Raw genomic sequence first — 23,904 nt, forward strand, 5'->3', positions numbered from 1 at the left:
TTAGCTTTTTCTTGTTTTCCAAACTCTATCTCTTCTTTAATTCTAAATGATAGCCTCTTTGGATAAAGTAATTTTGGTTGCAGTTCTCTGCTTTTCATCACTTTGAATATTTTGTGCCAATCCCTTTTGGCCTGAAAAGTTTTTGTTGAGAAATCAACTGACAGTCTTACGGCAGCTGCTTCGTAGGTAACTAACAACTTATCTTTTGCAACTTTTAAGATTCAATCTTTGTTTTTAATTTTCAGCATTTTATTATGATGTCTTGGTGTGAGCTTCTTTTGGTTTATGTTGTTTGGGATCCTCTGCATTTCCTGAAATTCTATGTCTTTTTTCTTCACTAGGTTAGGGAAGTTTTCACTTATTATTTCTTCAAATAGAGTTTCAATCTCTCTCTCTCTCTTCTCCTTCTGGTACCTCTATGAAACACATATTAGTATGCTTGATGTTGTCCCAGAGGCCCCTTAAACAATCATCATTTTTTCTTTTTGCTGTTCTGATTGGGTACTTCACTGATTCAATCGTCTGTTTTATCTAATCTGCTGTTGATTACCTCTAATGTATTCTTCATTTCAGTTATTGTATTCTTCATATCTGACTGGTAGTTATTTATGGACTCCATCTCCTTGTTGAAGTTCTCACTAAGTTCCTCTACTCTTCCCTTAAGGTCATTGATCATTCTTATAACTGATGTTTTGAACTCTGCATCTAGTAGATTGTTTGTCTCCATTTCATTTATTTCTTTTTCTGGAGTTTTGTCCTGTTCTTTCATTTGGGACATGTTTCTTTGTTTCCTTATTTTGACTATCTCCTTGTGCTTTTTTTCTATGTATTAGGTAGAGTGGCCTTATTAGTAAGTGTCCTGTGGGGCCAAGTGGCACAGTCTCCCTGGCCACTTGCATGAGTTGTGTGTGCCCTCCTGTTGTTGTTGAGTCTTACTTGCTATTGGTATGTCAGTGGGTTAGATTGACCCTCATGCTGACTGGTTATGAGGGCTGACCATGATTACAGCAGATGAGCTGTTGTCTGAGGCCTGACCCCACAGAACAATAGTCACGTTAGTAGGGCTGTGGTGCTAGCTGAGTCTGCCCTTCTGGTGTGTCATTTGTGGAAATGATTGGGTGATGCTCTGATATAGTCTGAAGCTGGCTATTAGGTGTGTTGGTTCCAGAGCCACTTGGAAGGGGTTCTGGTGTAGGCCAAGTTCAGCCACCATTTGTGCCAGTCTTGAGGCTGCCTGGTGGGAGCCAAAAAATAATCTGTAGTTGGTTGCCACTTGTGCTGTGTTTGGAGGCATTTGGCTATGCTGTGACCTGAGATTGGCTGCCATGAGTGTTGAGCTTGGGACTCTTTGTTGAGCACCATGATTTGATCTGAGGCCAGCATCCACTTTTGACGGGTTTGTGGCCACTTAGTTAAAATTACCTACCAAGCCAATACTGGCTGCAGCTTATGCAAAACTTGGGGCCACCTGGTGGGCCTTAAATGCAAGTTGAAAACCGTTGCTGCTTGTGCTGGGCTTTGAGCTCCTTAGCAAGGGCACAGGGCATGCTGAAGCCATCCTATACTTGTCTGGGGCTTGTGGGCCTTTGAGAGATTATAGGAAAGTCTGCAGCACAAACTGAGGCAGGCTGCTTGTGTGGAAAACTGCCGAAATCAGCTTGAGCCAGGTGTGTGTACTGAGTAAGGTGGGGTCTCAGGGTATCACCAGGGATGGGTGAATGGTATTAGCTAGCTTAAAGGAGAGCTCAGATTTGGCACCTGTGTGCACCTTCCAGCTGTGTAGGAGGAGGGCTCGATAAAGTAGCAAAGGCACCTGCCAGCGCTTCCCTCCTCCAAGAGAGCTGACCCTCCAACCCTCACTCTAGAGCTAGTCAATTCAGTTCCTTCCAGTATGTCTCCATCCTTTGTAATCTGGTGCCTCTGTTCTGGAACCAAGCAAGTTAGTTTGTGAGGGAATGAATCTAACTGTAGACCTTTTAAGACATGCAACACCTAGGTCTCCATCTCATTAGACACAATCCCTGCTGTTTTCACAACCAGATACTTATGGGGACTCCGCTTCCCAGTACTGGCACCTCTTGTTCCTTGGGGGGACTTCCACAGCTGAGAACCCAATTCTTAACCATCTCACCATGGGCGTGAAAACTGCCTGTTCCATGTCTCAGCCCCAAGCAGTCTGTCATGGCTTTTTCTTTATATTCTTAGCTGTAGTTCTGTCAGCTAGTCTTCATGTGGTTCACAAGGGTGGTTTTCTTATAATTTAGTTGTAAGTGTGATGTGGCCATGGAAGGAGGCAAGCATAGCATTTACCTACACTGTCTTCTTGACCAGATTCCTCTAGTATATAGATAACTTCAGTGATAAAAAAATATTTTAACACCATACACACAGTTGCATATTAATAGTTGCAAAACTGCAATTAATTCTTTTGAACACTGTTAACAAAATATATAAATAACTATGGATCATTACAATTAACGCATCACCAGTAAGACCCTCATGCTGTCATGGAAAGCCCTGGTTGGGACCTGCTCCATCCTCTGGGAACATCCAGGGTTGTACTTCCAGGACACAAATAGTCTGGAAATCCTCACATTGCCAACCTCTGTGGACTTTATTCAGCCCTCAAAAAATGGTATTCTATGAATTCAATATTTGATCATCATAGCAAAAATCTATTGAGAACACTTAGTTGTGTTTAGGATCTTGGTTAAAAAATGTTCAACTGTAAATGCTTCCATGAAATGTGTACACACATGCACAGGGTAGAGTCCTGATTCAAAGCTGTAGACATTGCATATCAGGGGTACAGTCAGAGTCACACAGAGCCTTCTGGAAAGGCCTTGGAGTGTAGCAGGAAGACTTTGGAACCTGAAAGACGTAGGTTCAAACTCGGTTCAACCACTTAATGGGGGTAGAGTCTTGGGTATAATTTAAACTCTTTTCCAGTTTCCTCATTGAAAAATGGGAATGAAACATGCTGTATAATGGAATAAATTATTGATAATTACAACCTACAATTTTTTAAAAATATTTTTTTTATTGATTTCAGAGAGAGGAAGGGAGTGGGATAGAGATATAGTAATATCAATGAGAGAGAAACATTGACCAGCTGCCTCCTGCACATCCCTACTGGGGATCAAGCCCACAACCCAGGCATGTGCCCTGACTGGGAATCAAACCAGTGATCTCCTGGTTCATGGGTTGACACTTAACCACTGAGCAACACCAACCTGGCACAACGTAGAATTTAATTAAGTGTTCAAAGATACTTTGTATCTCATCAAAATGTTTTAATATACATAAAGTTCTTAGATCAGAGCCTGGCATATAATATGTACTACATAAGTATAGTGTCTGCTATTATTTTATTATTCTTTTTATGAAACAATGATTTCACTTTGCTTTGTCTGCCAGGAGGCTCAGAACTCAATTCAGTGCAATAATAAATAACAGTAGAGAATATTTATTATCACCCTTATTCAGGTATTCTTCTTTTTCCTGCACCAGATCCTTGTTAATTTTTTATATGTTCTCTGAAAAGCCTTTATACAGGAGTTGGCAAAAGTCTGTTTACAGATATGAGTATGCAAAACACAAAGTTCATTTTATATTGTTATGTATTGTATCATTTATTTGTATTACAACTGTAAACCTACTTTTGCCCACCGCTGTATTCCCAACATCTTTCACTCCAGAGCTTCTTGGACATAGTAGCTGAGTTTCCTTGTGTTTGGGTTTTGTTACAGCTCATTTTACATTCCTTTTTCTTTCTGCTCAGCCAGCTCCCTTGCACTCTGAATCTCACATAACTTTCTTTAACACCTTTTATAATTCTTTATAAAACACTTTCTAAGTCTCTGCTCTCACATTCCATGGGATTTATGTAGTCTGCAGACTTATTTTCATCGCTTATGCCATGCTGATTTTACTATGCATAAGTAAATGATCGATAAAGAGAATGCTTCATTTTGTGCATGATCACACCTCTGTCTTCTTGATCTTTTTTCTTCTTGTCAAAACCATGCAGTGAATGTCTGTATTTGTCTTTCCATCAGCCATTCTTTTGGAAATGCCCTACCATCCACAGTATGTACTTGTGAATTGGTGTCAATCACATGGTCCAAACTTATTTAGCACAGCAACAGGCCTGAAGTTTACTGAAGCAGGAGCAGTAAGAGTAAATTTGGGGAATTGATATAGATGCTGGAAAGAGAGAGTGATTCTCTGTTATTTGGTATTCCTAGGTGTTGATGACCCTATTTATATCCATATGGGAAATTTGAGAGGTAAAAAACATAGAGGAAAAAACATGGGAAGGAAAGAGATGGCAGGGAATGCTAGGAGCAGAGACAGCTTGAACAGGATGTTCTCCTGAGCCTGGTCCAGCCACTCCTCAAGTCAAGTGTCCCTCCTTCACCCTGCCAGCTCTGAGAGCCATCCACTTACTTTGTAGTCTGGGCTACATGAGATAGATTATTATCACCTGCAACTGAAAGGTTCCTGATGAACATAACTGTCATCATCAACATCAATAATTCTCATTAAACCACCTCTAGCTTCAAGTCACTATGACTGGTGCCATTAAATGCACTAAGTCTCTCATAACAATATTTTTACCAATATGTCTCCTAGGCCAAGGGAAACAAAGGAAAAATAAACGAATGGACTACATCAAACTAGAAATTTTCTGCACAGCAAAGGAAACCATCAACAAAATGAAAATGGAACCCACTGTATGGGAGAACATATTTGCCAATGACACATCTGATAAGGGGTTGATTTCCAACATATATAAAGAACTCATACAACTCAACACCAGGAAGACAAACAATCCAATTAAAAAATGGGCAAAGGACCTCAATAGACACTTCTCCAAAGAGGACACACAGATGCTTAATGGACATATGAAAAAATTCTCAATCATTATTCACAGTTGCCAAAATATGGAAACAAACTAAGTATCTATGGATACTAACTTAGTTAAACAAACTAAGTATCTATGGATACTAAGTATTATGGATATCTAGATAACTGGATAAGGAAAATATGGCATGTACATACAATGGAATACTATTAAGCCTTAAAAAAGAGAAGGCAACCCTGCAATATATGACAATGTGGATGAACCTTGGGGACATTACGCACGTAAAATCACAGAAGGACAAATTATTCACTTATATGTAGTTTCTAAAGTAGAACTCATAGAAGCAGAGAGTATATTAGTGGTTGCCAGGTGCTGGGGGTGGGGGGTAGGAGAGAAAAAGAAGGAGTTAGTGTTCAATGGTTATAAAGTTACTCAAGATGAATAAGAGCTGCTCAGTGTCATTCCTATTGCTAATGACACTGTAGTGTACACTTAACATTTGGTTAGGAAGGTAGATCTCATGCTGTGTCCTTATTACAATAAAAACAAACAAACCAAAATGCCACCACCTACTCTCTGGGTTATAGAAGTATATTATAGTGGCGGGCTAATAATACTTTGAAGTATTAACTGATATGTTGCCTTCTTTCCATCAACTCCAAATTCTCATGTCCTCAAGACTGGGTTGTTACTGCAGAAACACAGGGAGAAAGAAAACAGATCATGCTAAATTTTTGCCTTTTAAAGTAGACTTTAAATTCTCTGGTAGACACAGCTTTTAGAGATAGAGTCTTTGAGCAACAAAGAATGGTGTGTTGGCCTAAACATTAGGCAAATAAAAAGGACCCCGATCACCCCCCTGAGACTAAATAAATTGATACAGATACTAAAATGTGATTCAGCACTACCAGTTACACCATGAGCCAGCAGCTTAATGACTAGGCTCTGTCCTCTAGAAACTCTGGCACACATCTGTACACAGCTTTGCATAAGGAGGCTTGCTGAAGCATCTGTAGTCATGACAAAGATTAGGAAAACTAAAAGACCAGTTTGAAAATGGATAAAATAATCTGGTAATACATAAAGGGGACTACTATATAGCAGACAAACGAATCAATTTGTATATATGGATTAACATAGAAAGTTACAAAAATACATTGTTGAGTAAAAAAAACCAAGTGTGAGGTGATGAATACAACAAGATATGACTTAGGTAACAATAAAGCACACAACAACAATGTATATAATGTGAATATTTATATATTTAAAATTATCTAAAAGAATAGGTGTGTGCAAGTTTTATATTAGTCATAATATCTTAGAAAAGGAAGATAATTAGTATTGAGTGTGATGGACAAAGAAGACTTCAGCTTCATCTGTAATGTTCCTAATGAGAAAAACAAAAAACCCCCCAAAATTAAAAAATGAGTTTTCCAAGCCAGAGGAATGTAAGGAAGAGATTTAAAAGGGTGATGGTCACCAAGAAGGGTTTGGAATCTTGACCATTTCTCTGATGTTGGTTCTAATTGAGGAGAGGGTCAGAGAATGAACATGGGTCTTATAACGTTGGTGATGCAAGATCAAAAAATACCTGTGTCCACAGCCCTCCCATCTGGTGCCCAAAAGTGGCAGTTGCTGTGTTCACTGGGTCACCATGGCAGAAGCTTGGACAACCTCTGTGCACTGGAAGCAGATTCTTCCTAGTGTCACCTCCAGAGAAGAATTCAGTCAGCCTGAGTCTTGAGTTCCAGCTCTGTGAGACTATGAGGGGATCCCAGCCACCGCCCAGAACTTTGAAAAAAAAGGGTGTAGTTACAAATTGCTAAGTAACTTATTATGCAGAATGGGGCCTAAAAATGCAGATTTAAGTCACTATACAAAGGAAAATTCCTTATCCTGCTCATAATATTGATGTATTGAAAAGATTATATACACTTTATATGTTAATTCCTAACACATTATCCAACACACAGTGAATCTTACTCCTCTGTCAGTCTTGGATTTTCTCTCCAATACCATGGGGGCCTTCTCTTTGTTCCTCAGAGGGTCATCACTGCCTCTGCAGACCACATGGTCTTTCTCCACAGCCCGGGGACATGCGTTATTGGTGTTCTGCACTTTATTCACAGCAAGGCTGTGCCCAGCTTTATTGAGCAAGAGAGTGTTTATATATGGCCAATAAACAAGACTCCGTACTCCCCACACCTTCACTTAGGTAGCTGGAACTGGACCCCATTTCCCGAGCCAGGTTTATCTCATTAAAAATATCCTTGAGCTCAGGAAGCTCAACAGTCGAGTTCTTGGTGCATTGTGACATCAGAAGAAGCTGGTTAGAGGTCATAAGGCCTTCGATAAAGAATATCTAAAAATACTTATTAGACGTGAGAGTCACCATGTCTTTCTCATGTTTAGGTATACTTTCATAAATAATATGTAACTTCCTAAAAAATCAGGCGTTCTAGGGGAGACCCAGATGAAGTAATGATAAACATGGGCCAAAAGCCTTCTGTTTAAGGGCTCTTTCTGAGAAGAGAATATCATTTCTATGCTCAATGCACCATTCCTCAACCTGACTCAACAGCCTATGTGCCACAGAGTTAGTATATTCTGGGTCAAGGTAGTTCGTATTCTACAGGCACTGAATTGACTTATATTGGCGCAGCGACCTAAGGGAAGACATGCTTTTTAATGCTCAGGGAGAAACAGATGGTGGACACAGACACTCCTGTAAGCCTTCTGATCTCCCCCTTTATAAGTAGTCCCAGGAAGAATGTAGCCTGTGTAAGGGGAAAGGGGGTTCCAGGCAGGAACAGAATGGGGGCAGGTGTCTGCCTCTAGTTCCTCTCTGGGATTTAGATCAGGTTCCTGTCTTTTCAGGTGGGCGCTGGGAGTTTGGTGGGACATTCAGGGCAGTGTCACTGAAGTGCTCCAGGATCCACAGCTCACACAAGGAGCACAAAACCAAATATGGTCCTGCTGGTTGGGAAATGAGCACCTCCAAGAGCTTTCCTGGAGTCTGGGAGGAGGCCTAAGTTTCCATGTGGGTACATACAGTTTGGTTCTTGATTTCAACTCTGAGTGCATATTTTCCTAGACCATTATCACTACACTTAAGAGTACATGCAGAGAGATCGGGGAAGACGGCAGAACTGTGACAAGAAACAGAGTGACCTTGCTTCCAGCCACAGACTCAATTTACTGCTAAAATACTGTGTAACCAGCTTGGGAAAACTAGATAAATATACCTGAGTGGACATATTTAGAGTAGGGAGAACTAAAAAACATCATAGAGTCTGGTAAGAGAGAGGGAGGTGTAGAACAGGGGAGTCCCCCCTGAAGCCTGTGCTGGGCTGCAAGGCCCTGGGGCTGAAGGCTGCAAAGCTCCCTCCCACTGGAAGTGTGAACGGGCAGCCAAAAGCTGGGATCTCAAACCCAGAGCAAAGGAGAAGGGAAGGAGAGCCCGTGCAGGGCAGGCAGAGGGACCCAGAGGAACAGTGTGTCTGTGAGGAGGGGACTGTGCCTTTCCAGTGAAACAATATGTCTAATGGTAGGAAATGGGACAGGACTTTTTCACCCCAGCACTGACCATGGAAAAGGCTGTCCCACAGTGTGTGGCTCCCAAATAGAAAGGGGCCGGAGGGCTGCACTGAGCAGCCACATACAGGGACCCTCTGCCTTCCAGTGAGGCATTGGGTAGAATCCCAGAAAGCATTTGATCTGTGTGGCCCAGGGAAGGGGAAGAGAGCCCTCCCACCACCAGAGAGAATCTAGAGCTGCCAGAAGGGCAGATCAAGACTCCAGCAGCCAGAGTTGCCCATGCGGTGAATCGGGTTTTTGACCTTCTCTGAGGGGAGCCCAGGTAGCATGCAAGGAGCTGCCCCAGCTTTAAGGAGATCAGCTGTGCAAGGGAGCTGCGTGGGGCTGACTTTGTGAACCCTCCTGCTTGGTGGTGGTGGTGGTGGGGTGGGGGGACCTTGCAGGGCAGGTTCTCTGCCTGTGTGTTGCTTTGTGCGATTTTGAGTTTTTGATCGCTGAAGGGGCGACCACCTTCCTGGCTTGCACTGGGGAGAGAGACCAGTGAAAGCTGGGATTTGTGTCTGCATAGTGGGGAGTTTGAAATAAGCACCCAGATTTGGGAAAGGAAGGCCCGAGCATGCCTACTTCTCCTGCAGGCTAGGAGCACCACCCCCAACAGGAAAGGGGCTGGTTCAGCTCACTGAAGCTCCAGATATACCCTGCAAGCCACAGTCCTGAGGGGGAAGAGAGATCAGGTCACAGGACAATATTACAAGAATAAGACTCTCATGGACTATACGGAAACTAGAGGAAAAGCTTAAAACCCCTTCTGGGGGCTAGGCAGGCAAAGTGCTCACCAGAATTTTTTTTTTAATTGAACCCACTGAGCCCAGGCTGATGAAACTGCTCATACAGAAAAGGCAACAGACTGAAGTCAATCTGAAGCTGCAGCAGGCCAGTGCATGGGGAACCAGAATTGGAGGATGGGGGAGAGACTGAGGAGTTGGCTTTGAAGCAGAGACTAAGTTCCTCCCAGTGCGTGCCTGACAGCGAAACTTCTAAGTAAGGGGAGCAATTTCCTGAGCTACACTGGCTGGCCTGCACCCTAGACATGCTTCAGAAGACTCGAGTAAGACTGGGCAACCACAACGGGGAAACAAACATGCATCAGCATACAGACAACAGTGAGCAGCAGACAACATAAGCTGTCCAGACGAAGCCCACCCAATTGATTTTTTTTTTTTATTAAAAAAGAGAGAAAACATTTTCTTTTAAAAATTTAAAATTTTTAAAAATATTATAATTATTTTTTTTAAACAACTTGTTTTGCTTTGCTTGTCTTTTTTGCTTTGTTTGGTTTTTTGTTCTATTATCAAGATTTTCTTTTTTTAAAAATTTATCTTTATTGTTGTTAGTGTTACAGATATTCCCCCTTTTCTCCCATTGATCCCCTCCACCCTGCATTCGTCCCCTCCAGGCCTTCACCACACTGTTGCCTGTGTCCATGGGTTATGCATATATGCATATCAGTTCTTTGATTAATCTCTCCCCATCCACGACTCACCTCCACCTTCCCACAGAAATTCATCAGTCTGTTCCATGCTTCTATGTCTCTGGATCTATTTTGTTCCTCAGTCAATTTTGTTTATTAGATTCCACATATGAGTGAGATCCTATAAAACTGAATCAGGAAGAATCAGGAAACCTGAATATGCCCATAACAACTAATGAAATTGAAGTAGTAATAAAAAAAACCTCCCAGCAAACAAAGCCCTGGTCAGACCACTTCACAGGGGAGCTTCCTAATTCTTTAAGATGTAGGGTTAGATAGTGTTGACTTTTTGTCTGAAAGATCTATCCAGTGAAGTCAGTGGGGCATTAAAGTCCACGACTATGGCTGTATTGCTGTTGATCTCTCCCTTAAAGTTCTTAAGTTTAATATTGATAAGCCCTTATTTATTGCCATTTTAATGCTTTATGTCTATGTTTCTCTCTCTATTTCTTATTATTACAGCAGTCCCTTTAACATGTCTTGCAATGCTTCTATTTCTACTTCTAATTACAACAGTCCCTTTAACATTTCCTGCACTGCTGGTTCGGTGGTGATAAACTCCTTTAGCCTTGTTTTTTCTGGGAAGCTCTTTATTTCACCATCTATTTTGAATGATAGTCTTGCTGGATAGAGTATTCTTGGTTTCAGATCCTTGCTTTTCATTACCTTGAATACTTCATGCCATTTCCTTCTGGCCTGTAGAGTGTCTGATGAGAAATCAACTGATAGCCTATGGGAGCTCTTTTGTAGGTAGCAGATTGCTTTTCTCTTGCTGCCTTTAAGATTCTCTCTTTGTCTTGAATTTTTGTCATTTTAATTATGATGTGTCTGGGCGTGGACCTTTGGGTTCTTTTTGCGTGGGACTCTGTGTGTCTCCTGCACTTCTGTAACTTTTTCCTTCACCAGGTTAGGGAAGTTTTCTGCCATTATTTCTTCAAACATGTTCTCTAGCCCTTGCTTACTTTTGACCTCCTTTGGCACTCCTATGATGTGACTATTGTTACATTTCATGTTGTTCCACAGCTCCTTTAGACAGTCCTCCTGTTTTTTAATTTATTTTTCTTTTTGGATCAGAAAAAACATTCGAAAAAATCCAGCACCCATTTTTGATAAAAACTCTCAGCAAAGTGGGAATAGAGGGAACATTCCTCAACATAATAAAGGCCATATATGACAAACCTACAGCCAACATCGTACTCAATTGGCAAAAACTAAAGCCATTTCCCTTAAAAACAGGAACAAGACAGGGTTGTCCACTCTTGCCACTCTTATTAAACATAGTACTGGAAGTCCTTGCCACAGTTGTCAGACAGGAAGAAAACATAAAAGGTATCCAAATTGGAAAGGAGGAAGTAAAACTGTCATTATTTGCAGATGATATGATATTGTACATAGAAAACCCTAAAGACTCCACCAAAGTACTACCAGATTTGATAAATGAGTTCGGCAAAGTAGCTGGATACAAAATTAGCATCTAGAAATCAATGGCATTTTTATTCACCACCAATGAACTCTCAAAAAGAGAAACTAAGAAAACAATACCATTTACCACTGCAACTAAAAAAGTAAGACACCTAGGAATAAATTTAACCAAGGATGTAAAAGACCTGTACTCTGAAAACTAAGGGACACTGGGAAAAGAAATAGAGGAAGATATAGACAAAGTGAAGAATATACCACGTTCATAGATTGGAAGAATTAATATCATTAAAATGTCCATACTACCCACAGCAATTTATAGATTCAATGCAATTCCTATTAAAATACCAACAGCATATTTCACAGAGCTAGAACAAATATTCCGAAAATTTATATGGAACCAAAAGAGAACCCAAATAGCCACAGCCATTTTGAGAAAGAAGAACAGAACTGGAGGGATCACTATACCAGATATCAAACTGTACTACAAAGCCATTGTAATCAAACAGCCTGGTATTGGTACACCAACAGACATATAGATCAATGGAACAGAACAGAGACCCCAGAAGTAGACACATGACATTATGGTCAGTTAATACTTGACAAAGGAGGCAAGAACATACAATGGAGTAAAGACAGTCTCTTCAATAAATGGTGCTGGGAAAATTGGACAGCTACATGCAAAAAAATGAAACTAAACCACTAACTTAAATCATACACTACAATAAATTCAAAATGGACAAACAACTTAAATGTAGGTTGCAAAACCATAAAAATCCTGGAAGAAAACAGGCAGTAAAGTCACAGACATCTCACATAGTGGAATTTTCACTGATACATCTCCTAGGGCAAGAGAAACAAAAGAAAAAATAAACAAATGAGACTGTATCAAAATAAAAAGTTTCCGCACAGCAAAAGAAATTAGCTTCAAAATACAAAGGAAACCCACGGTGTGGGAGAACATATTTGCCAATGATACATCTGATAAGGGGATAATTTCCAAAGTGTACAAAGAACTCATACTACTCAACAAGAGGAAGACAAACAACCCAATTAAGAAATGGGCAAAGGACTTGAATAGACACTTCTCCAAAGAGGACATACAGATGGCCAAGAGACATATGAAAAAAATGCTCAATGTCGCTAATCATCAGAGAGATGAAAATTACAACCATAATGAGCTATCACTTCATGCCTGTAAGACTGGCTACCATCAACAAATCAACAAATGACAACTGCTGGCGAGGGTGTGGAGAAAGGGGAACCCTGGTACACTGCTGGTGGGAATGCAGACTGGTGCAGACACTATGGAAAACAGTGTGGAGGTTCCTCAAAAGATTAAAAATGGAGCTGCCTTTTGACCCAGGGATCCCACTTCTAAGAATCTATCCTAAGAATCCTGAAACACTAATCAGAAAGGATTTATGCACCTCTGTGTTCATAGCAGCACAGTTTACAATAGCTAAGATCTGGAAGCAGCCCAAGTGCCCATCAGTAGATGAGTGGATAAAAAGCTGTGGGACATTCACACCGTGGATACTATGCAGCTGTAAAGAAGAAGGATCTCGTACCCTTTGGGACAGCAGGGAGGGACCTGGAGAGTATTGTGCTAAGTGAAATAAGCCAGGCAGAGAAAGACAAACATCACATGATCTCACTTATATGTGGAATCTAAAGAACTTAATGAACAAAATAGATTCAGTGACATGGAAACATGGATCAGACTGATGAATCTCAGAGGGAAGGTGAGGGTGGGTGGGTTGGTGGGGAGAGATTAACCAAAGGATTTATATGCATATATGCATAACCCAAGGACACAGACAATAGTGTGGTGAGTGACTGGGGAGGGGGCTAGGGGCAGTGTAGAAGGGTTCAATGGGGAGAAAAAGGGACATCTGTAATATTTTGAATTAAAAAAAAAGAAACTAACTACATGATGAATGTCCTAACATGCTCCACAAGTAAATGCCATTATATTAAAATACTTCAGAGAGGGAAAAAAAAAAAAAAAAAAGAGTACATGCAGAGGTGATTCTCTAAAATTTTCAAAATGTAAGTCAGGAGCCCAAAACTGGGCCAATAGAAGAATAAAAAAGAAAAGAAATAGAATTGAAAAGGACATATCAGAACACATACCACATAATAACAGTAAGTACTGTTTCATGAAATTTCTGTTTAAGATACATACACACAGCCCTGGTTGGTGTGACTCAGTTGGTTGGGCATTGTCCTATACACCAAAAGGTTGCCAGTTCAAATCCTGGTATGTTCCTGGGATTATGGGCTCCATTTTTGGTAGGGGCTGTGCAGGAGGCAGCTGATTGATGTCTCACTCTCACATTGATGTTTTTTTTCTCTCTCCCTCTCCCTTCCTCTCTCTGTAAAAATCAATTTAAAAAAGGATATACACACATATATAGTCATGATGTAAAATGTGTTTTGTGCTGTGGGTCATGGCTAACAATGCTTAAAAGCCACTGCAACAGATAGTTTGACATCTTTTATTAATATTTAAAATGAGAAAGTGAAACAAAAAATGTGAAGATATAATTTGAGAGTACTAAGTTTAGGGGAAAGTGAGAAATTGTTATGAGATATTTACTCCCTTCCCCCTAGTTATGGAATAAATTTTTCTGGGATTATAAATCTGTAGATAACTTTTTAAATTAAAAAATGTGTGTAAATATCCAACATGATAACACATGTGAAAATGCTCGGAGAAACCTAATGGGTGATATACTTAATACCTTTTTTCCTGTGATGAATGTTTCCAAGAAGACAAGCTCACTTTATTTCATCTAAACCATCCTGGCAGTGCCTATCCTGGAAAAAAAATATTGGGAGCTGTCAATTTTTAAACCTCCCAAACTAATTGAAAATGCGTAAGTCATTTTTTTATACATCTAAATTAATATCACTCTACCTGTTATTATTTTAATCATGAGCAGCCAGAAGAAAAATAAGTTTGCAGTCTACAACCAAGCTTTATTCTAAGAGTGATCATTACTGCTTCTTTCCTGTTCAGAGCCCAGTATGCTTCCCAGGGGCTTGTTTGGGTGTCTCTTTGAACTGCCTTCTTTGCTAAGAGAGCCTACCTTCTGTCATAATTTATTACAGGATTCAATAGCTAAGAGGAGTTGTTGGTCAGGCGAAGGCAAGGCCAGAGCCAGACACTAGGTGGCAAAGCAGACTTGGAGAACAGCCTCTCAGAGGGCAGGCCACATGTTTCCCCCAGGTGGTGGTCTGGCTTTCAACTTAGCTCAGCCCTGCAGTCCATGGAGAGTATCAAACATGGGCAACAAACCCTCTGCAATCAAACATGTCTTTAAAGGGAGTAAAACTTTTTCATACTTGCATAGTCAGAATCTAACTTGTTAACTGTGGTTACTTGTTTCCAGCTGCAAGGAGGAAAGATGTGCCCTAATATGGTGCACTTGCTCATGTTGTGCACAGAACATTCCAGAATGCCAGAACTGGAACAACACTTCATTTAAAAAGGAGAAGCTTGCTTTTAGAAAGTATCCTGCTGCCTTCCTTGGCTGCCTTTCATAAGTTTTATTCAATTTGACAACAAAAGTGAAGAGTGTTTGGAATAATGCTTCATCAGTACTGCTTATCACAGCAGGTCCTGCTGAAATCCCATAAAATTACCTCAAAACACAAGTAAATTGAACTAATGATTATCTGCATTAGCACTCTGAAGAATAAAAGCCTTTATTGTTAGAATTCCTAGAGAAATGGCAAACAGTGAAAACAAATGTTAAGCAGTTCTTTTTCAGCATTCATAAGGTCCCTTTGCCCAGAAGGCCTCTGCTCTTCGGTGGGAAACGATGGAAGATTTAGTTGTTAGTTTTTCAACATTCTGAAAATTTGTGGTTATTTATTTTGAAGACTGCTTTTGTAATGGAGGATTATAAATGATTCATTTTAAATGTTATCACATGATCTCACTTATATGTGGAATCTAATGAATAAAAGAAACTGATAAACAAAATAGGTCCAGAGACATGGAAACATGGAACAGACTGACAAGTGTCAGAGGGAAGTGTGTGTGTGTGTGTGTGTGTGTGTGGGGGGGGGTTGGGCAGAGAAAAACCAAAGAACTTATATGCATATATGCATAACCCATGGACACAAAAAATAATGTGGTGAAGGCCTGGGGTGAGGCAGGAACTGGGTGGAGGAGGCAATGGGGGGAAAAAAAGAGAACATCTGTAATACTCTCAACAATAAATATAAATAAAAATATAAATAAAATGCTATTAGAGCTAAGGTAATTGTAGAAATAATTCTAATTAGCATCCAGTTAAGATGGTGGTGTAGGTAAATGTGGTACTCACATCCTACCACAATCACATCAAAATTACAACTAAACTACAAAACAACCATCATTCAGAACTGCCTGAAATCTAGATGAACAGAAGTCCTAAGGATATAAAGAAAAAGTGACATCAAGACTGGCAGGAGGAGCAGAGACTCAGAATGGGCTGGCCCTACACCCAGGCATGGCAGATAAAAATTGAGAAGGATATCTCAGATGTAGAGGTACCCCCTGAGGAGCAAGGGGTCCCAGCCCCACACCAGGCCTCTTAGTTTAAGGTTCCAGCACTGAGAAGAAAAGCCCTCATAACTTCCGGTTGTGAAAATTAGCAGGTATTGTGGGTGAGTGAGGTAGAAGCTGCTGGAGTCACAGGTGTTCCTCTTAAAGACACATGAACAGACTCACTCGAACTCACTCACTCTGAGCTCCAGCACTGGGGCAGAAGCTCAAAAGGCATCACTGACATATAGGAAAAACTGAATTGTTTGGCATCAAAGCAAGTGCTGGAGGGGCATCTTTATCCCAGGCAGGAGTGCTGGTAGAGGCCATTGTTGCTTTGCTGAACCCTTCTCCCACAAAACCAGCATTTGGCCTCAGGTTGGGGCCAAATCTGAGTCTCCATCAACCTGGCTAACACTGTTCACCCTGCCCTGGTGATTCTCTGAGATCCTGCCCCACCCAACTAGAGGACCTACCTAAGCTGTTTCCATACAAATGAACTGTCTTGGCTCATGCTTCAGACTTTCCTAAAATCTCTCAAACAAGCCACATCTGGCCTCTGTGTACCCTGTACATCTCACTAAGTGACTCTAGGCAGCTGGCCTTGGCTCTCAGTTTGGCCTCTCCAGGGCACCTCCAAGTCACACAAGTAGCAGGCATCTGCAAATCACTTAGTAGCTCATGATGGGTGGCGACAGGTGGAACACAGGTGGTGGGTGCATCTCCCAGGAAGGACCATAGCCAGCACACCTGGTGAACAGCTTCAGAACATGTTGAAGCACCAACCAACCACTAACACAACTGACACACTCAAGGTGCAGACACAGTTAGTATCAGAGCCCCACTGAAGGAAGTCCTGGTCCAGGGGTAGGCCCCTGCATGGGTGATCCTCCACAGTGGTTTTAGCCAGTGGCCAGTCCATGCAGCCAATCGGTAAATCCTTTCCACTAACATGCCAACAGCAATCAATTTTCAACTACAACAGGAAGGTGCATACTGGCCAAACAGAGGGCAGACCTGAAGTGCCAAGCTTGGGTGAGCACAGAGGCTGTGCCACTGAGCCCTACCTACTACATAAGTCCATAAGTCCATTCTACCAACCGTGGGAGATGCAGCAGCTACCTAATACATAGAAACAAGCACAAAGAGGCAGACAAAATTAGGAGACAAAGAAACACGTCCCAAATGAAAAAACACAACAAAACTCCAAAAAAAGAACTAAACAATATAGAGACAAGCAATTTACTATATGCAGAGTTGAAAACACTGGTTATAACGATGCTCAATGAACTCAGGAGAAGAGTAGATGAACTTAGTGAAGACTTCAACAAAGAGATAAGAAACATAAAAATGGAATTAGAAAACATAAAAAAGAACCAGTTAGAAATGAAGAATGCAATAAATGAAATAAAGAATACATTACAGGGAATCAGCTGTGGAGTAGATGAAACAGAGGATCAAATCAGAGATTTGGAAGATAAGAAATCAGAAAACACCCAATCAGAACAGCAAAAATTAAAAAAAAAAAGAGAGGATAGTATAAGGAACCATTGGGACCACTTCATGCATTCCAACATTCATATCATGGGGGTAACAGAAGGAGAGGGGAAAGAGCAAGAAATTGAAAACCTATGTAAAAAAAATTATGACAGAAAACTTTCCTAGCCTGGGGAAGGAAATAGACATACAAGACCTGGAAGTACAGAGAGTCCCAAACAAGATGAACCCAAAGAGGCCCACACCATAATTAAAATGCCAAAGACACATCATAATTAAAATGCCAAAGTTTAAAGACAAAGAGAATCTTAAAAGCTACAAGAGAAAAGCAGTTAGTTACCTACAACGGAGCTTCCATAAAACTCAGCTGATTTAGAAACAATGGCTTTGCAGGCCAGAAGGGAATATCAAGAAATATTCAGTGACAAAAAGCAAGGACCTACAACCAAGATTACTCTACCCTGCAAAGTTCTCATTTAAAGAACTTCCCAGACAAAAAAAAGTTAAAGGAGTTCATTATCATTAAACCAGCATCATATGAAGGAGAATAAAAATAAAAAACTATGAACAATAAAATGGCAATAAATATATATCTATCTATCAACAATTGAATCTAAAAAACAAAATAAATGAACAAGCAGAACAGAAACAAATTCATAGAAACAGACTATATTTTTAAGTAAGGGATTGAGCCCGAAACCTCCTGGTGAATGGGATGATGCCCAACCAGTGGAGCTACACTGGCCAGGGTTACAGAGAACTTTTTAAAAATTTTCTTTATTATTAAGAGTATTACAGATGTCTCCCATTTCCCCCCTATTGCACAACCCCACCCGGATCCCATCCCAACCCAGGACTTCACTGCACTATTGTTTGTGTACATGAACTATGCATATATGAATATAAGTTCTTGGGTTACTCTCTTCCTGCTCCCCCCTCCCTACTTCCCTCTGAGATTCATCAGTCTGTTCCATGTTTCCATGTCTCTGGACTTATAATGTTTGTCAGTTATTTTATTCATTAGATTCCACATATTAGTGATATCATGTGATATTTGTCTTTCTCTGACTGGCTTATTTGGCTTAGCATAACAGTCACATAGTATTCCATCGTGTAAATGTACCACAGCTATTTTAGCCATTCGCATCTTGATGGGCACTTGGGCTCTTCCCAGATCTTAGCTATTGTAAATAACACTGCTATGAACACAGGGGCACATCTATTCTTTCTGATTGGTATTTTGGGATTCTTAGGATATATTCATAGAAGTAGGATCACTGTCAAACAGTAGTTCCATTTTTAATTTTTTGAGGCAACTCCATGCTGTTTTCCACAGTGGCTGCAGGAGTCTGCATTCTCACCAGCAGTGCACAAGGGCCCCCCTTTTTCCACTTCCTCTCCAGCACTTGTTGTTTGTTGCTTTATTGATAGTAGCCATTCTGACAGGTGTGACGTAATACCTCATTGATGTTTTAACCTGCGTATCTCTGATGAATAGTGATCTTGGGCAATTTTTCATATATCTATTAGGCATTTGTATGTCATCTTTGGAAAAGTGTCTATTCAGGTCCTTTGCCCACTTTTAATTGGATTGTTTGTCTTCCTGGTGTTGAGTTGTATAAGTTCTTTATATATTTTGGAAATTAACCCTTTATCAGATACGTAATTGGAAAATATGTTCTCCCATACAGTGGGCTTGCTTTTCATTTTGCTGTGCAGAAGCTTTTGGTTTGATGTAGTCCCATTTGTTCATTTTTTCTTTGTTTCTCTTGTCCTCGGAGATATATCAGTGAAAATTCTGCTACATAAGATATCTGAGATTTTTCTGCTTATATTTTCTTCTGGTATTTTTATGGTTTCATGACTTACATCTAAGTCTTTGATCCATTTTGAGTTTATTTTTGTGTATGATATAAGTTGATGGTCTAGTTTCATTTTCTTTGTATGTACCTCTCCAATTTCCCCAGCATCATTTATTGAAGAGACTGTCTTTAGTCTAGTGAATGTTCTTGCCTCTTTTTTAGAATATTAATTGAGCATAATGGCTTGGTTCAATTTCTGGGGTCTCTGTTCATTGAGCCAGTACCAGGCTGTTTTGGTTACAATGGCTTTATAGTATAATTCGATATCTGGTACTATGATATCTCCAACTTTGTTCTTCTTTCTCAAGATTGCTGCAGCTATTTGAGTCTTTGGTTCCATATCAAGTTTTGGATTACTTGTTCTAGATCTGTGCCATTGGTATTTTAATAGGGATTGTGTTGAATCTATAGATTGCTTTGTGTATTATGGTCATTTTAATGATGTTAATTCTTCCAATACAGGAATACGGTATATGCTTCTACTTGTTTGTATCTTCCCTTATTTCTTTATTCAATGTCCTGTACTTTTCTGAGTACAAGTTTTTACCTCTTTGTTTTTCTCTAAGCTACCTATTTTTTTGTTGTAGCAATGGTAAATGGGATTTTTTTTTTTTTTTTTAGTTTCTCTTTCTTAGAGTTCATTATTGGTGTATAAAAATGCCATCGATTTTTCAATGTTAATTTTGTATCCTGTTACTTTGCCAAATTCATTTATTAAATTTAGTAATTTTTTAGTGGTGTCTTTAGGGTTTTCTATGTACAATATCATGTCATCTGTGAATACTGACAGTAGATTTCTTATTTTCCAATTTGAATGTCTTTTATTTTTCTTCTGTTTTAAAATAAATATATCTTTATTGATTTCAGAGAGAGGAAAGGAGAGGGAGAGAGAGATAGAAATGTCAGTGAGGAGAGAGTCATTGATTGGCTGCCTCCTGCATGCCCCCAACTGGGGATCGAGCCCCCAACCCAGGCATGTGCCCTGACAGGGAATCGAACCCCAATTGCCTGGATCCTAGGTTGATGCTCAGCCGCTGAGCCATGCCCGGCAGGGCTATATTTTCTTCTTGTCTGTTTGCTGTGGCTATGACTTCTAGTACTATGTTGAATAAGAGTGGTGAAAGTGGACATTCTTATTTTGTTCCTGTTCTGAAGGGAAATCCTTTATTTTTGCCCACTGAGTATGATGTTGGCTGTAAGTTTGTCATATATGCCTTTATTATGTTGAGGGATGATCCATCTATTCTCATATTACTTCAAGTTTTTATCAGAATGGGCACTTGATTTTGTCAAATGCTTTTTATGTGTCTATTGATATAATCCTGTGATTTTTATCTTCATTTTTTTAAATGTATGTTGTAGGATTAGTTAGTTTTTAGAGATATTTCTTGGTGTGTGTGTGTGTGTGTGTGTGTGTGTGTGTTTTTGAGGTAGGCCTATAGTGCTATGAACACCCCTATCATGACTACTTTCAATGTGTCCCGTATATTTTGGGTTATTGTGTGTTCATTTTCATTTGTTTCCAGGAAGTTTTTGATTTCTTCCTTGATCTTATTGGTAACCCATTCATTGTTTAATAACATGCTATTTAGCCTCCATGTGTTTGAATGGTTTTGAGTGTTTTTAGTGTAGTTGAGTTCTAGTTTCATGCCATTGTGACTGGAGAAGATGCTTGGTATGATTTCAATCTTCTTGAACTTAAGGAGACTTGTTTAGTGTCCTAACATGTGGTCTACCTTTGAGAATGTCCCATATGCACTTGAAAAGAATGTATATTCTGCAGCTTTGGGGTGAAGTGTTCTGTAAATGTCAATTAAACCCATCTGATCTAGTGTGTCACTTAAGGTAGCTGTTTCCTTGTTGATTTTTTGTCTGTAAGATCTATCCAGTGATGTCAGTGGGGTGTTAAAGTCCTCAACTATGACTGTATTGCTGCTGATCTCTCTCGTAAAGTCCTCCAAGAGTTTTGTGTTTTCTTTGGTTTTTAAATATATTTAGGTGCTTCTATATTGGTTGCATATATGTTTACCAGGGTTATATCCCCTTGTTGGATTGATTCCTTTAGTATTATTTAGTGACCTTCTTTGTCTCTTTTATGGTTTTTGGTTTGAAGTCTATATTTTGTCAGATATAAGTATTGCTACCCCTGCATTTTGTTTGTTTGTTTCCATTTCCATGGAAAAATTTTTTCTATCCCGTCACTCATCCTGCTTGTGTTTTTTTCTGAGGTGGGTCTCTTGTAGACAGCATATATATGGGTCATGCTTTCTTATCCATTCAGCTTGGATTGGAGCATTTAATTCATTTACATTTGAGGTATTATTGATTGGTACTTATTTATTTCTATTTTTATTCTTTATGTCTATGTTTCTCTCTCTTTACTTCTTATTACAGCAGTCCCTTTAACATTTCTTGCAATGCTGGTTTGGTGGTAATAAACTCCTTTAGCCTTTTTTGTCTGGGGATCTCTTTACTTCACCTTCAATTTTGAATGATAGTCTTGCTACATAGAAAAGTATTGGTTTCAGATGCTTGCTTTTCATTACTTTAAATAGCCCATGACATTTCTTTTTGGTCTTTTGTGTTTCTGTTGAGAAATCACCTGACAGCCTTATGTGAGCTCCCTTGTAGGTAACTGTTTCTCTTTCTTGCTGCTCTTAATATTCTTTGTCTTTAACCTTTGTCATTTTAATTATGATGTGTCTTGGAGTGGGTCTCTTTGGATTCATCTTGATTGGGACCCTCTGTGCTTCTTGAACTGGTGTGACTTTTTCCTTCACCATATTAGGCAAGTTTTCTGTCAGTATTTCTTCAAACAAGTTCTCTACCCTTTTCTCATTTCCTTCTCCTTCTGGTACCACTGTGATGTGAATATTGTTACTTTTCATGTCCCAAAGTTCCCTTAAACTGTCCTCATGGTTTAAGTATTTTTTCTTTTTTGGTGCTGATTGAGTGATTTTTTTCTGCCTTGTCTTTTAATTCACTTATTTGATCCTCTGCTTCCTCTAACCTACTCTTGATTACTTCCAGTGTATTCTTTATTTCATCTATGTCATTTTTCATTTTCAACTGGTTGATTTTCATTTTTTCTCTTTTTCACGCTGTTGAACATTCTAAAAACCCCTAATTTATACTCTGTTTATGATAAATTGCTTGCCTCCATTTCATTTAGCTCTCTTCTTGTTCTTTCTTGGGGGCCCTGTTTCGTTTCCCCATGTTTAATGTTTCTTTGTGTTTGTTTCTTTGTATTGGACAAATCTACTATGCCTCCCAGTCCTGATGAAGTGGCCTTCTGGTGGGGTCTGGACACTCTAGCATGTCCCTTGTGTGGGTTATGTAGGCCCTTTTGTTGTATTTGGGGCTTGATTGCTTTTGGCCCACTGTGGGGGGGCTCAGCCCTCAGTCTTGGGGACTGTCAGGCTCAACTTCCTCCAGGTCATGTTATACAGATGCTGACAAAAGAAGACCAAATGAAAAACAGAAAAAACAAAACAAGCAAAAGAACAACAAAGAGCAAGACTGAACAAGAAAAAGGAAATAAAGAAAAAAAAATACTGACAGACTGGAGACCAGAAGAATTAGAGGGAAAAGAAAATTCAAGAGGAGAGTTTGAGGGGAAGGAGGCTGGTAAGAATGAAAAAGAAAAGGAAAACAAATGGAACAATAATAGTTTTAAAAAGTAACACTAACAAAAACATTAAATATCAAGTAGGAAAAGAAAATTGGGAAAGGAAGAGAAAAGAAAGAATAAAATAAAGAAAGGAGCAAGAGTTAAAAAGAACAGAATAAGAGGAGGGAAAGAAATAAAAAAGAGAAGAAAGACTAAAGACCAAGAAACACCCCAAAGCCTTGGGATTCGCTGTTTGTGGGACGCGCTGGTCTTGCCCGGGGCCCAGCCAGACCCGGCCGCCCGGCCCACTCCCGGCGCCCTGCTCTGCGCCGCCGCGTCCCCGTGGAACCGGCCCCGCGGGGCCTGGCCGCGGCAGGACGGTGCGGAGGGCTCGCGGGGGCCAGCTCGGCGCGGGCGGCCCTTCCTCCCCCGGCGCGCCCCGCCTGGCCTGCGAGCACCCGGTTGCCGCCGCCGCCAGCGGGAGGGAATAAGAACCCAAAAAGTAAAAATAAATCACCCCGCGTGGCAACCCCGCGCACCTCTTCCAGCGCATCTGGCCCCGCTGGCGGGCCCCGCCCGGGCTCTGCCCAGGCCCCGGGCGCAGGGCGCGCGCGCAGCTGTTCTCGGGGCGCGGCCCGGCCAGGGCCTCCTGCGCTCCCCCCAAGGCTCCCGCGGGGAACCGGGGCCCCGCCGGCCCGGCGCTCCCCCCAAGGCTCCCGCGGGGCACCGGGCCCTCCCGCCCGCCGCTCCCCCAAAGGCGCCCGCGGGGAACCGGGGCCCCCGGCCCGGCGCGCAGAGCGCGGCCTCCGTGGCCCGGCCGGGCGAGTGCGCCGTCTCCGTGAGGCCGCAGTTCCGTGGCCGTGCCGGCGCGGAGGGCGACTGTCCCCTCGGGGCAAACACCAGCTCCAGCCAACTCCCGTCCGGACCAGCTCGGCCGGGGCGGGGCGGCGCCGGGGCCCCGCAGCCCCACGGGGGTCAGAAGCAGCCGCTCCGCCCCGGGCGCCGGCCCCGGGCCCCACGCGAGGCGCTGTCGCCGGCGCA

The 23,904-nt window shown here is 41.1% G+C and overlaps 1 long non-coding RNA gene across 1 annotated transcript in view; it reads right to left on the reverse strand.

The window, feature by feature from the left end:
• Positions 1 to 9,998: 9,998 nt before the first annotated feature.
• LOC148090738 (uncharacterized) overlaps positions 9,999 to 23,904 on the reverse strand; it is a 245,841-nt gene continuing 231,935 nt past the window's right edge. Inside the window, exon 3 of the long non-coding RNA XR_015716301.1 lies at positions 9,999 to 10,056. This is a non-coding gene — a long non-coding RNA (uncharacterized LOC148090738). The remainder of the gene's footprint in view (positions 10,057 to 23,904) is intronic.

Source organism: Miniopterus natalensis, chromosome 21, assembly GCF_054644295.1.
Source record: "Miniopterus natalensis isolate mMinNat1 chromosome 21, mMinNat1.hap1, whole genome shotgun sequence".
Classification (NCBI taxonomy): domain Eukaryota; kingdom Metazoa; phylum Chordata; class Mammalia; order Chiroptera; family Miniopteridae; genus Miniopterus; species Miniopterus natalensis.